Source organism: Symphalangus syndactylus, chromosome 16 (genome assembly GCF_028878055.3).
Source record: "Symphalangus syndactylus isolate Jambi chromosome 16, NHGRI_mSymSyn1-v2.1_pri, whole genome shotgun sequence".
In the NCBI taxonomy this organism is placed as follows: domain Eukaryota; kingdom Metazoa; phylum Chordata; class Mammalia; order Primates; family Hylobatidae; genus Symphalangus; species Symphalangus syndactylus.
This window is the reverse complement of record NC_072438.2, coordinates 89721463-89735888: the sequence shown is the minus strand read 5'-3', so window position 1 is coordinate 89735888 and position 14426 is coordinate 89721463. Positions and strand designations below refer to the sequence as shown.

Here is a 14426-nt window from a genome sequence, read left to right as displayed (position 1 = left end):
CTCAACATGAAGACGATGAGGATGAAGGCCTTTATGATCATCCACTTCCACTTAATGAATAATAAATATATTTTCTCTCCTTATGGTTTTTAAAATAACATTTTCTTTTCTCTAGCTTACTTTACTGTAGTAGTAACAATTTATAATACATAAAACATACAAAATATGTGTTAATTTACTATGTTAACAGTAAGGCTTCTGATCAGCAGTAGTCTATTAATCATTAAGTTTTGGGAGAGCCAAAAGTTATATGTGGATTTTCCACTGTGCACGGGGTCAACGACCCTCACTGCCGTGTTGTTCAAGAATCAAATGTATTTTCCCTAATTCATATACTTTTACATTTTAACAATCCATTTCAACTATCAAAATAATACCATGATATTTTTCTGTGTCTTCAGTGAAAAGCTGAAGTGATGTAAGGAGAATAATAAAGAACTCAGAAGACAATTATACAGCTGACGTCAACGCTGAGCACTGCTTCTCCTATCAATGATTTCCAACTGCTTTGTGAGTTCCAGGGATCTGGTCAACCCTTCCAGCCTCCTTCACTGGATGAGGATGAGAACGCGTAACAGGACTGTAGGTTTCTGGGCTGTACTCCACACAGTTCAGTCTAGCAAGATTCTGAATATAATTTTGTTTGAAGGAAAATTTGAACCCCACCTCCCCAAAAGTGTAATGTTTTATCTTCTACAGATCTGGCATAGCCAGTGGCAAATGGAATTGGTCCCTATCTCTGTGACTCTGTAAATAAATGCCATTTTTATTCCATTCTGTTGGCTTGTTTCCCGTAAATTTAAAAGAACATAACAGCAACTTGCTTATTGTATTGATTTTACAAACTTGAAGGTGTTTTTAATCTGGGGAAAAGTAAACCGTTATTAACAAGTTGTCACTTTCACAGCAGATAATTCTAAGTTACAGGATTTCATTAAGAAAAGAAAAAAAAAATCCCCTTCCAATAATATGGAGTGCTGGAAATGTTATTTGTTTAGCCTGTTAATTTGTAATTTTCTAAAGGTATTGCATTTAAGGATTTTACTTGTTTACATTACATAAAAGTTACATAATATTTTGAATGTTACTTATCTGAAGCTAATGCTCATCTATATATGTTCACTGGAGGAGGAAAAAAAGCAAATGATACGTTTCATCTTAATGTGTCAAGACAAGCAGGGTCACTCACAATAAAAATAAGAAAAAAAAGGTTGAGTTACATAAATAAATGATGTATTAAAAGTGTAGCCTCAAATAAGCAAGTCAATGAATTCTGATTTTGATATAACATACTGGTGATCTAAGGAAAGTCTCCTTTAATCTCATCTTTTAATTGTTTTTTCTACTCTAACCAGAACTCAATTAGAACAGACATCTCTCAGTTCCCAGGTAACATGATTCCTTGATGTTCTGCACATATGTTAGAATTGCCCTGACTAGAAGAAAAAAGTGCTAAGGTCAGTTGTCCCATCTTGGTATTAATTTAGAGAAACAAAGCTTGTTCTTTCTTCTCGTGGAAGGAGAATACCTCCCAGAAGGGCTGAAATCCACTCCTACCATCAAACATAATTTCAGATACCAATACGGTTGCTTCTGATAATGCTCCCTATCCTAGAGTTGTGAAAAATTAGATTCGAATGATAGAGTTTGATCCTGAACAAGTGTTTGTATCCCAAATCATGGTTGATAATAGGAGAGAATTTCAGTCTCACTCCATGGTGTAAAAGAAATTTAATCCAACATGCTGTTTCCGAGATCACTTTCTGAAAATACTAAACTGATATTTTTATTTCTTTCCATTGTGAAGCAGATACCTGGGCAGTCATTCCACATGATGTTTCAAGGAAAGAGAGCAAATACCCCCTTGAAGCTGCATATGGCATGCTAAGCAGAAGAGAGCCTGGTGTCAGGGAGAAACTCAGAGTGGCAGGAACAGCAGGCATGCAAACCCATCTCTTCAAGCAGCGTTCCTAGATGAAGTGTAGGTGAGTTTGGAAGAAAAACAGAAAAATTAGGAAGTGATAGCCCAAGAGTCCCCTGTTCCCTTCAGGCCACTCCCATTCACACATGTACATTTTCTACCTTCTACCTACCCAAGACAGGTAAAGGAAAATCAAACTAGCCTTCAGCCTCATCTAATATGGCAGAAGCAGCACTTCATTTTGGCCCCCAAGAATTTCCCATGGGCCCTATGTGGCTACAACATGTCCAAGAGCTTCCCTCCACCAACCCCATGAAAGGACCACGAGGTTGTAGGTGGTGCTGATTGGCAGCTGACCAGGGAGGTCACTGCAGCTGGATATCAGCAATCTTATAGCCAGGGCAGCAAGGCCAGAATTAGGAATCTTTTCAAGGTCGGGAATGCTAACTACTCCCTTAGAGAGAGAGAGAGATGACAAAAGAAAATCTGAAAGACAAGGGCATCTGAAAAAGACTGAGTAAATTAATGGAACGGCCTGAATTTATTGATCTAGATACCTTTACTGTCCTACACATAGAAGAATGAATGGGAGTACAAATAGGTAATTGGGCATGTGCAGTTACAATCTTTGTATGTGTGATTACAGGGTGTACATTAGTCACCACAGTACAATGCTTTTCAAGGCTCATCTGGCTGATAATCTTCCAGAAAATAAAATTATAAATTCTAGAAAATCTGTGTGCCACCTGAGGATGTGATAGACATAGTGAAGATGAGAGATATTAAAACAATTCAAATTACTAATAAAATATAAATTTTGTGAATAAGAGGCTTAATTTCTAATACTTTGGTTTCAACAAACCTGTTTCATGAACCGCTCCAGCAAATTACAAGACTACTTTTTATAAAAGAAAAAGGTCAGATCTTTGAGATAGTTTTTAAATAAAATTGAAGAAAAGGGTTCTTTGTGGAGTCTTAATGTTCTTAATAGTCTTTTTGTTGGTACTTCTTTTAACCAAGTCTAAGGAAGAACATAATGGGACAATTATTTTGTCAAAAAAAAAGATGTGATTGTGTAAAAAGTAAAAATAACCAATGAAGAAATATATTCAAGTTTGTTTTTGTTCTTTTCTGAAGATAAACTCTGCTTTTCTATGTTCATGTAGAAGTATAATTTTAAGACAATTGTTGATTCAGGGAAATAGGTATATATACATATATACATACATATAGATATGTTTATATATAAATATGTATACATATATGTCAATAATGTATATTTAATATGTGTGTATATATACATCTATATTTTTCTGAGTTTTTCACTCAATTATTTAGAAGATAGAATGACTTTTTCTAATAAGTAATAACAATTATCTGAGGATCCCAGTATCTGGATGTTGGGGTTACATGTGCTATCTTTCCTGAAAACTGTTTTACTTATACAAACAAGCAATCCTTTCCTCCCAGCCCAGAATCCTTTATATGTAACAACTCATACTGATAAACAGTAATTTTAGCATAATTGGAGAATATGTAAAATAAAAATTTAATCATAAGGACTGTGGACCCTACTTTCAGTGTGTGTGTGTGTGTGCGCGTGTGTGTGTGTGTGCGTGCGTGTGCGTGTGTGTGTTGGGAGGAGAAGTGTTATAGGGATTTTACAGCCATCAACAAGGGTCAGATTGTAAATAACAAATGTAACAGTCTACTTTCTCCACTCCCCACTGGTCTTGACATTTCTAAACTCTTGCACAAACATGAAGATTGAATGCTTAAAAGAATAACATATTTTACTACAGTATGACAGTAAACAAAAGGAAAAATAGATTTGGAAATTGAGCCATGATATATTAAGCTATGCCTATTTGTAAGGAAAAATCTTGTCAGTGTAACTTATTAAAGCTTAGTGTTTTGAATTAGAAGAGCAGTTCAGCAAATGCAGAGGAGTACAGAAGCATAATGACTTGAAGTGAATGGTAAAATGCTGCTTCTGTATATTGCCTTCCTCTCTCTGGGGTTGAAATCTTGTTGAAACTAACCATACATGTTACTTTTTACATTTGTTATGAAAAACAAGGGGGAGCCCAAAATGCAACACCAATAAATAAAGGCAGAGTGAATAAAGATGAAAAAATATTGTATTGTTTCGAAGGGTTTGTAACATACTGTTCAACTCCATTCTTACATTTGATCTCTGAAGATAAATAAAAACATGTTAATTTCAAATTTTACATCTTGTTTCATTTGCTTTTTCAAATATAAGTTGAGCAGGCAGTGATAGTGTGAAACAGAATTTAGTATAAAAGGCATTGCATTTAAAACATAACATTGATAACTCTACTAGCTATTGGACCCTGTGATAAGATATAATCTGTGTTTCAGTGTTCTCGGTATTAATAGGAACAATAATATGTCTCTCTGGGTTGAAATAAGTGCTAAAGATATTCATGGATATAAAGTACAAGGAAAACACTCTCAAATAGTAGCTATTCAAGATTCAAAATTACAGATGTGGGATATTTTTGTCATTTATCTTCACCTTATAACAGAGAAGTGAATATCACCTTTTCTCTGCCATTAGAATTCTTGCAGAGTTTAAAAATAACAGATGTTGGTGAGGATGCAGAGGAAGGGGACACTTATACGCTGTTGGTGGAAATGTAAATTAGTACAACCTCTATGGAAAACAGTATGGAGATTTCTCAAAGAACTAAAAATAGAACTACCATTAGTTCCAGGAATCCCACTACTGTGTATCTACCCAAGGGAAAATAAGCCATTATATCAAAAAGATATCTACTCTCGTACATTTATCACAGTGCTATTCACAATACCAAAGAGGCAAAAAAAATCAAAGTGTTCATCAGTGCATTACTGGATAAAGAAAATGCTTATATACACACACAAACATACACACACAATGGAATAATATTCAGTCATAAAAAATGAAATCATATTCTTTGCTTAGCATGGATGGAACCGGATGCCATTATCTTAAGTGAAACGACTCGAAAATAGACAAATACTGCATGTTCTCACTTATAAGTAGGAGATAAACAATGTGTACATATGAACATAGTGTAGGATGATAGACATTGGGGAGTGAAAAGGGTGGGAGGGGTGTGAAGCATGAGAAATTACTTAATGGGTACAGTGTACATTATTCCAGTTATGGTAATACTAAAATGCCAGACTTCACTATACAATATATCCATGTAACAAAATTATTCGATACCCCTTAAATCAACACCCCCCAAAAATCTGATGATCTGATTTACTGATTCAACTCGTCTTGGGTTGGCCTGGGCTACATACATACACACACTCTTTCTTTCTCTCTTTCTCTCTCACTATACACACCTAGGTAGCCAGCACCTCCATGTCAACAAAATTGCCATCACCCCAGATCCAGAACCTGTGCACTTTTCCAGGCACATCCTTGAGAATAATGACTATACAGATGCCTAAAAACAAGGATCAGTTTTGCCCATTTTTGTTTGTCACAACTCATCATTCAACATTATATTTGTGATATTCATCCACGTGGTTGTCAATAGGTATAGATAATTCAATACTATTGTAATCCATTCACTAAATATGTTACAACTTCTATATTATTCTTCCCTGAAGGGCCGCTGGGCAATTTCTAGATTTTGTCTAATAAGAATAGGGCTCCTACTACATTGAAGCAATGTTTGTGAACATGTATCTGTTAGATATGTTCCTAGTTTGGTTGAATTATTTGATTACATGGTTTTCATAACATCAGATTTCACAGATGTTGATGATTTTACAAATTGACTATTTCAATTTACATTCCAACCAGAACTATATGAGAGGGCCAAAGACTACAGTTTTTGCCAATACTTGCATTTTTCATAGTTTTCATTTTAGCCATTTTGGTGAAAGTTTATTGTAGTTTCAATTTGCAGTTCTTGATGATTTGTAAAACTGAGCAATCTTTCATGACTTATTGATCATCTGGATACTCTTTTTTTTTTTGCAATGTCTATTCAAGTCTAATTGCCTATTTCCTATTGTCTTGACTGACCTTTTTTCTTAACATTATGTAGTCTGTGCATGAGGTGTTTATTCTTCTTGCTGTTATTAGATATCTGTATTATATTCTACTCTGAGGACTACCATTTTAATCTCTTCATAGTATACTTTGATACTGAATTTCTTATTTGTAACATGTTGGAAAATATGCCAGGTTTAATATGTTTTCTTAGTCCTTAGTGCTTTTTGTGCACTCTTTATATATGTCTATTCTAACAAATATTTTACGTGTTTTCTTGTGAAAGCTCTACTATTATTCTTAAAATTAGACTAGAGTGTCCAGAAACAAACCAGCAAAAAAAAATTGTGTTATATTGGAAACTTTGTCTTATCTAATATATCCCACTCTCTTAACTATTCCAACTATTTTTAAAACTTAAAGTCTATTTTGTAAGGCCTTCAGCTTAAATCTTATTTTTATTCATTTGCATTGCCTAATTTTGCCTCTCTGCTCTTCCATGTGAATTTCAGAACAAGTTTATTTCTACCAAAAAAAGCTGATATTTTAATTTGGACAGCATGGAATCTATAGATTACTTTAGGAAGAATGGACACCTTTACAATAGCAAGTGTTCTAACCCATCAGAATGGTATATTCTTCCATTTACTTAAGTATTCTGTCATTTGTCTCAATAATGTTTATAATTGTTATCTTAAATTATTGATTTTGTGTTCATATTTAAATAGATTTATTTTAAATATTTCCTTTTTTTGGACATGTTTATGGAGATAAAATTCACCTACCATACACTTTATCCATTTAAAGTATATATTGCATTCAAACATGGTGAATTGTGCAGCCATCACCACAATCAAATTTAGAATATTTTCACGAAAATATTAATGAAACCCTGTACCCACTAGTAGTTACTTTACATTAAAGCTTAGACAACCACTAATCTACTTTCAGTCTCTGTAGATCTACATATTTTACACATTTCATGTACATGGAATCAAACAATATGCAGTCTTTTGTGACTGGTTTCTTTTACTTGAGTGTAAGATTAATCCACTGAGGTCCAGACATAGGTTTCTGGACTCCATTGTGAAGCACCCAGGAGTGCCCCTCAACATCCCTAAACATGACAGCCAGGAGAAGCCCAAAGCAAGCTAGCGGTCCCATCTTTAGTTTCTGGAGAGCACTTCGGTGTCCTCTGGCAGAAATGTTTCAGCCCCAGCCCTTGTAACCAGAACAACAGCTGGAACCTCAATTTCAGAAGTGTATATTATGCAAGTGAGTGAGTGATGGTGAGCAGGTCTAATTCCCTTTATACATTTTGGATCCCGAAGCTACTGGCAACACAGAAACATATATGACTCTTTGGTCACTACTCCCCATAGGCTAGAGCCCCAAATATTATAAGATGTTGCCTCAAACTGGTCATCTTAGGTTAGTTTTAAATAAATCTTTCCATCATTCTCTCTGCTGGGCTCTTTCCACTGGACACTCATGCACTGACATTCACACTTACCCAGTTAAGAGTTGCCCCAGAGAGTATGGAACCCCCATACATCTGACTTATGCCATGCAAGGAGGTCCAGTTATCTGTAGCTTTGTGGAGAGCCCCAGGGTACCACAACAGAGTGTCCATGCTTGGTGGGGGATACTACCAAGTGCACAGAATCGTCCAACAGAGCTGCCCTGACAACAGGGGGGCACATGGCATGGTGCACCAAAGGTGGCTTTTACCGTATGTATTTATTTTCTTTCCTCCCTTGCTTGCAAGCTCCATGAACTGAAATTTTCTTTATTACGTTCAATATTTTACCCGATAAGTACTATGAGGCTTGGCAAATGGTAGATTTCAATTAAGAGGTACTCAATGTATCACTGAATTAATTTATTTATTTTGTGAGTAAGCATGGGACTTCTTTTGGTATATTAACTATATGAAACATAACATTAAGCTCATTAAATGATAAAGTTTACTCTCTTCTTAAGGTAAATATTAGCACTTCCTCAAGGTAGGAGTTAGTGATGATGTGGTGAATTTCACTGTTTATTCCAGATGACATTTTTCATCCTGTCAAAACATTAGACAGATTGTAGATAAGAGTCTGACGAAATGAAGAGTAAGTACCGGACATGATGTTTATTCACTCAGAATCAATTTACGTTCCCCCTAAAGGGGACATTCTATCTTATGGCAATGACTGATGATTGAAACATTTAACATGATATAGTCATCAAAATGACATGTTTTATTAATAATAAAATTTATGGTGAAAGCATATGACATTCACTGACATGCTGGAAAAGCAGTAATTGTTTTTACATTAAAAAATAATATTTAGATGCTTTCCTCATAATCAATTAGTAGAGTACTTAAATTTATTCATATACCTAACAATAGATATTTGATCTTTATAATATTTACTATGTCTGGAGGATTAGAGATAATTATAAACTGAAAGCTGTGCTATCTCATAATGTAAGCTGCATTTTAAACCAATATTCACAGTTGCCAAACTATTACCTAGACAAGTGTTTAGTCTAGATACTCAAATTCATGCCTAAATTAGTTATGAGTTAAAAAAGAAGAAAAAGTATCATGAAATAAAATTTTTCACCAATACACAAAAAATTTTGAAGAATGATTATAATAGACGTTATCCACTCAGGAAAATATACTGAAATAGGTAAATCACAATTACATTAGGTTTGATCCTCAATTTTATATCAGTAGCTAATATACTAAATATTATCATTTTATTAAATTCTAAATTTAAATATTAAATAAATTTACTGTCTAAATGTTTTACCACTGACCTGTATTTTCAGCTCTTTGATAAGCATATTGAATTGCCCATTTGAGACTTGTATGTATGATGTCATGCAAAGACCCGAATTTATTCATCTTTAATTCAAGAATAGAAAGTTCAGCTATAGTATCAGGCGAGTGGAATTTATGATGTGAAGATGGATCCGCCGCATCTCATCTTGAAATGGCACTGAACTTATATTCACGCTTACAAGCACCTTTACTTGCTCACAAATATGAACCAGGTACATTTATCTTCTTTGACAACAAGGGAGAAAGAAATACAGCAATCAGTGTAATGTGCATGCAGCATCTGTTGCTTCTGTGCCAAGAAACACAACCTTCTCTCCTCAAGAAATACACATCATAAGCATCTAGAATTTTAGATATTGATTAGCCTCAGTATATCCCTTTCACATCTTTTATTTACAGTTATTTGATCTTAAATCATATGCTCCTATCACTTATCTAGGAATGGAGAGTAAGTTGTTTCTGGGTAATATTGCTCATTATTAAGCATATAATTTTACAGATAACCTTTGGAAGACAGGATTAGCGAATTGAAATTTCTGGTTGAAATGCTCATGCGTTTATAACTTCAATGCAAATCTCACAACTGTCTTAGAAAAAAGACTTTGTACGTATAGTCAGCAACGTTTCTCTTTAACTTTGCTGACACTGGGCATTATTGAGCCCATTTAAATATTTGTAATATTTGTAAATATTTGTAAATATTCGAAATGTCATTTAAAATATTTTCAATTTAGTTGACTAATGATAAGCATTAGTCCATTTTTATATATGTACTGGTGGTTGTTTTCACGTTTTAATTAAAACCCCATTCATTTTTTTCTAGCATTTGTATATAAGTATAGCATATTAAATTTTTTCTCTACTGGAAGTGTATCTCCATCTATTTTGCAACTTAATGTGCTATTTTCCTTCAGTGGCTACATTAGTCATTCTTCACTCACTTATTTACTGTACCACACTCCAAACATACCAAAAAAAAAAAAAAAAGAAAAAAATGATTAAGAAAAACTAAAGATAGACTTCAATTTTAAAGTCTCTTCTTTTTTCAGCTATTTCTTAATTCAGGTTCTTATCATTGCCTATACCCTTCCCTTGTCACCTCTGACCTCTCTTGCTGTATCTAAAATCAGGAACTATAGAAACAGGGTGACATAAGCTTTTCTCCCTAAATACTCCTCCTTCCTTCTGATTTCCAATGAAATTATTGAGAAATGCTTTTGATGTGCAAGGAATTTCAACGTTTTAGCCAATGTAGTACAGAAAGAATCATATTAATAAAAGAGTGGTCATCATCTAGTTTTTCTGTTTTGTTTTTGTTTGTTTGTTTTTCTGAAATTTTCAACATGACCTGACTACTTCTAAAGAAAACTTAGAGAAAATTCCTAACTTAATCACACTGCTTAACTTAGAAGGGTCTGAATAACAAGACCAGACACGAGAGCAGTTGGCAGGAACTTTTGTTTCCTACAACGCAATTTGTTGTTGCTCTTGGCATGTGCACCCACAAAAGTCCAGTAGCCACATGGTGGATTTTAATTCAGCCTCATATTTGGCCTATATACTTATGCAAGGCAGAGATCAGGTGATTGATTCATTCACCATAACAAAAATTTCCCAGGTTTAACTAAAAGCACTGTTTGCCTACTGTCTACAGAAACTTTTTAGAGAGGGGATTGGGGGAAAATGGCAAAATAATTTATTTCTAGGGAGAGTAAAAGCCAAATAAAACACATTCTCTGTGGTAATTATTATAATTGTTAGACCATAGTTTGAGTGGTTTCTTAGGTATGTGGTGTGATCATACACCTCTACCTGCATTGAAGCTGGGTATTAAGATGCTACTTATCAGTTAATGAACTATGGGCAGGAGTGTCATGTGTGACTTCCAGGAAGAAGCCTTCAAGCATCTGCATGGTTTTCTACAGCAATGATGGAAGCATGTGATGAGATGGCTTCTCCATCAGCCTAGATCCTTGAGTGGTTGTGATAGGCAGGGTCCATTGACAATCAGCACTAGACATGTGGTGTGGGTGTGACATATATCTCATCATTAACTACTCGTAGGATTTTGGAATAAATTTTGAGCAACATATTCCCTTTCTTAAATATCAATTTAAGCAATTGAGGACAACTTGAGTTAACCAAGATATGTGAACATCAAGAATGGGTAACACAGGAAGACTTCATCTCAAAAAAATTAAAAAATTAAAAAAGAATATGGAGGTATGGTATAAGAAATAGAAAAATTGATATAATAAAAAAGTTGTAATTTAGTCTTAAAATAGGATTTAGTAGATTGTATGTCATACTTAGAGATAATTATAGCATCTTTTCTGCTCTCTCCAACGACAATAAAATGTCCAATTCTAAGGTGTTAAAATTAGAGACTACATTACCTAGTCTCCCTTACCCTCTGGCTTCTGAGCATCCAGAGAGAACATGATCAAGACACTTCTTTCCTCTCTGCCTTCTCTGGCACTGTGCAATAGCTGGCATGTATTCCTTTATGATAAGTAGTTCTCTAGTAGAGAGGACATTTGAAAATGCCTAGAGACCTTTTTGATTGTCACAACTATGATGCTACAGAAATCTAGTAAGAGGACACCGAGGATGTTGATATTTTACAACGTACAGAACAACTTCTCTCCCAAAATAACACACCACACACACACACACACACACACACACACAGAGAGAGAGAGAGAGAGAGAGAATTATCCAATCCTAATGCAATAATACCATGATTGAGAACACCTGATCAATGACCACAGGTTCTTGTCAGGAGCCCCTTGTCCATGGCACCAGCTCACACACAGCTCTACCTCCTCCAACTTTTAAGCTTATTACAGGTAGTCATGTCTTCCCACTAATACTGGTCTCTGCATGGCTCAGCATCTTTCTTTGTTTTCTAAAGGCTAATTATATCTCCATAAGTAATCCATTTATCAAAGTCTATTTACCTCTTCACTGCATTTGCCATATTTGCTTGGATCCTGAATTAGAGTAATTGCCACATGAATATGAATACTTAAAAAGGCTTTCTCGGGCCGGGCATGGTGGCTCACGCCTATAATCCCAGCACTTTGGGAGGCCGAGGTGGGTGGATCTCTTGAGGTCAGGAGTTTGAGACCAGCCTGGCCAACATGGTGAAACCCCATCTCTACTGAAAAAAAATACAAAATAGCTGGGTGTGGTGGTGCAAATCTGTAGTCCCAGCTACTTGGGAGGCTGAGGCAGAAGAATCTCCTGAACCCAGGAGGTAGAGGTTGCAGTGAGCCGAGATCGCGCCACTGTATTCCAGCCTGGGTGACAGAGTGAAACTCTGTCTCAGAGAAAAAAGAAATAGAGAGAGAATTGAGGTTTGGGAACCAATACCTAGATTTCAGAGGATTTAGGAAAATGTCTGGATGTCCAGGCAGAAGTTTGCCACGGGGGGAGCCCTCATAGAGAACCTCTGTTATGACAGTGCAAAAGACAAATAAAGGGATCAGAGCCCCCAAACAGAGTCTCCAATGGGGCCACTGGGGCACTTGTCGGTGGAGCTTTGAGAAGACATCCACTGTTTTCCAGACCCCAGAATGGTAGATCCACCAACAGCTTGCACAATGTCCCTGGAAAAGCCACAGAAACTAAATGCCAGCCCATGAAAATATCCAGGAGGGGGGCTGTGCCCTGCAAAGCCACAGGGGTGGAGCTGCCCAAGGCCATGGGAGCCCACCTCTTGCATCAGAATGCCCTGGATGTGAGGAGTCAAAGGAGATCATTTTTGAACTTTAAGGTTTAATGACTGCCCTAGTGTATTTCAGATTTGCATGGGGTCTGTAGCCCCTTTGTTTCGGTTAATTTCTTCCATTTGGAATAGGTGTATGATATGGTTTGGCTCTGTGTACCCACCCAAATCTCATTTTGATTTGTACTCCCGTAATTCTGATGTGTTGTGGGAGGGAGCTGGTGCAAGATAATTTGAATCATGGGGGTAGTTTTCCTTATACTCTTCTTGTGATAGTGAATAAGTCTCATGAGGTCTGATGGTTTTATCAGAGGTTTCCACTTTTGCACCTTCCTCATTTTTCTCTTTCCACCACCATGTAAAAAGTGCCTTTTGCCTCGTGCCATAATTCTGCGTTTTCCCCAGCTATGTGGAACTTTAAGTCCAATTAAACCTCTTTTTCTTCCCAGTCTCAGGTATGTCTTTATCAGCAGTGTGAAAATGGACTAATACAGTAAATTGGTATCAGTAGAGTGGGGTGTTGCTAAAAAGACACCCAAAAATGTATAAGTGGCTTTGGAACTGGGTAAAGGCAGAGGTTGGAACAGTTTAAAGTGTTCAAAAGAAGACAGGAAAGTGTGGGAAAGTTTGGAAGCTCCTAGAGATTTGTTGAATGGCTTTGACAAAAATACTGATAATGATATGAACAATAAGGTCCAGGCTGAGATAGTCTCAAATAAAGATGAGGAACTTGTTGGGAACTGGAGCAAAGGTGACTCTTGTTATGTTTTAGCAAATGGACTAGTGGCATTTTAACCCTGCCTTAGAGATTTGTGGAATTTTAATCTTGAGATAGATAATGTAGAGTATCTGGGGGAATTAATTTCTAAGCAGCAAAGCATTCAAGAAATTACTTGAGTGCTGTTAAACCGCTCCATTTTAAAAGGGAAACAGAGCATAAAAGTTTGGAAAATTCGCAGCCTGATGATGCAGTAGAAAAGAAAAACCCATTTTCTGAGGAGAAATTCAAGCTGGCTGCAGAAATTTGCATAAGTAACAAGGAGCCAAATGTTAATCCCTAAGACAATGGAAAAATGTCTCCAGGGCATGTCACAGGTCTTCATGGCAGCCCCTGTCATCAGAGACCTGGAAGCCTAAGAGGAAAAAAATGGTTTCATGGGCTGGGCCCAGGGTTCCTATGCTGTGTGTAGCCTAGGGACTTGGTACCCTGTGTCCCAGTTGCTTCAGTCATTGTAAAAAGGGGCAGAGGTACAGCTCTGACCATGACTTCAGAGGGTGTAATCCCAAAACCTTGGCAGCTACCACGTGGTGTTGAGCCTGTGGGCTCAACAGAAGGGTGTGAAAAAGTCAGGAATTGAGGTTTGGGAATCTCCACCTAGATTTCAGAAAATGTATGGAAATGCCTGGATGTTAATTTGAGACCTTCCTAATTTCTTGATAAAGGTGTTTAGGGCTATATACCTCCCTCTTAACATTTTCTTAGCTGCATCCCGGATATTTTGGTAGGTTGTGTCCCTATTTTAATTAATTTCAATTGTCTTTTATAAAATTTATGCTTAAATTATGATTTTGACTCAGGAGTTATTCAGGAGTAAATTACTTAATTTGCATGTATTTGTGCAGTTTTGAGAGGCATTCTTGGTATCAATTTCTATTTTTATGGCACTATGATCAAAGTGTGTACTAGGTATAATTTCAATTATTCTTTTTGATTTATCTCTACAGGGAGAACTACAAAGCACTGATGAAAATAATTGAAGATAACACAAATTAATGAAAAAGCATTCCATACTCATGGATTGGAAGAATGAATATCATAGACATGGACATATTGCTCCAAGCTATTTATACTTTCAATGATATTTTTATAAAACTATCAACAATCCAACATTTGGTTCTATTTCTATAGAACCAAAAA

At 36.0% G+C, this 14426-nt stretch overlaps 1 long non-coding RNA gene across 1 annotated transcript in view; it reads left to right on the top strand.

Moving 5' to 3' along the window:
* Positions 1 to 774, top strand: part of LOC134732702 (uncharacterized) — a 162868-nt gene extending 162094 nt beyond the window's left edge. The window contains exon 2 of the long non-coding RNA XR_010116124.1: positions 402 to 774. This is a non-coding gene — a long non-coding RNA (uncharacterized lncRNA). The remainder of the gene's footprint in view (positions 1 to 401) is intronic.
* The last annotated feature ends 13652 nt before the right edge of the window (positions 775 to 14426 follow it).